The sequence below is a fragment of the Ornithodoros turicata genome, chromosome 3 (assembly GCF_037126465.1).
Source record: "Ornithodoros turicata isolate Travis chromosome 3, ASM3712646v1, whole genome shotgun sequence".
In the NCBI taxonomy this organism is placed as follows: domain Eukaryota; kingdom Metazoa; phylum Arthropoda; class Arachnida; order Ixodida; family Argasidae; genus Ornithodoros; species Ornithodoros turicata.
Window position 1 is genome coordinate 16,835,218 of NC_088203.1, and position 975 is coordinate 16,836,192.

Consider the following 975-nt stretch of genomic DNA (forward strand, 5'->3'; position numbering starts at 1 on the left):
AAAAGTATTCAAAATTAATTAGTGCGAAAAGTATGAACTGAGAGGTGATGACGTGTGTGTGCGTGATCACACAGCCAAGTCGTACTGATGGTATCGTGAAATGCTGTGGCTATATTTCACTTTACAGTTCCCTTAATACTTGGATATGTGTACATGCTGTTCTGTTATTATATGAACCCCACTTAAAGGAAAATTCCACTCTCTAAAGCGATTGAAACAAGCATGTCTTGCAGAAGCATTTGGCTACAAATAATCCTAGCTTCTTCGCTGGTAGCGAGATAGTCCCAGGGTTATTCGTATTTTGTCGTGACAGCCGGCAGCGGACCCACACCTTCGGGGAGGAGCAAGTGGGAACATTTCCTCACCAAATCGCGTGACGTTCTCCTGAAGACTGGATGGTCACGTGTCAATATTTTCCACTCCACCTTCTCACCGGACTTGTATGCACGTTGAGTACTGTACTCAGAATACCGTATTTTAAATACGTACCACTGTTACTTTTTCTACTATCACTCAGTGGGCTGACTTTGTAATCTCCTTTCGTCGGACTGCGAGCGATTGCGCTCAAAAAGTCAACGCGCGGTACGGTCCGGTGCTCCGAAAATCATGATGTTCGCCTATTTTTTCCGATCGGATAGCTCGTGAATATCACTGTCAATTATCATGAATTTGAGTGAATTCGGTACGCTCTGCATATTGGTGGGGTAAAAAGTGACCTTTACTTTGCAAATTTCCCGACTTCAGTTCGCAAATATTTATATAATTAAACTTACGATACATGACATTCACATCAGGAGGTGGCAAAAACCTAATACGAACAAATGCCGTTAAATGATGAGTTGGTCCTCGAAATTAAGTGTTTGCTAGGTGCTGGACTGAGCAGAAAATGCTGTATGCACGCACAATAACACGTCAGTAAATATCGCAAAATTCGCACACAAGGTCAATCAAACAAAAGGCACTTCAAAACAAAGA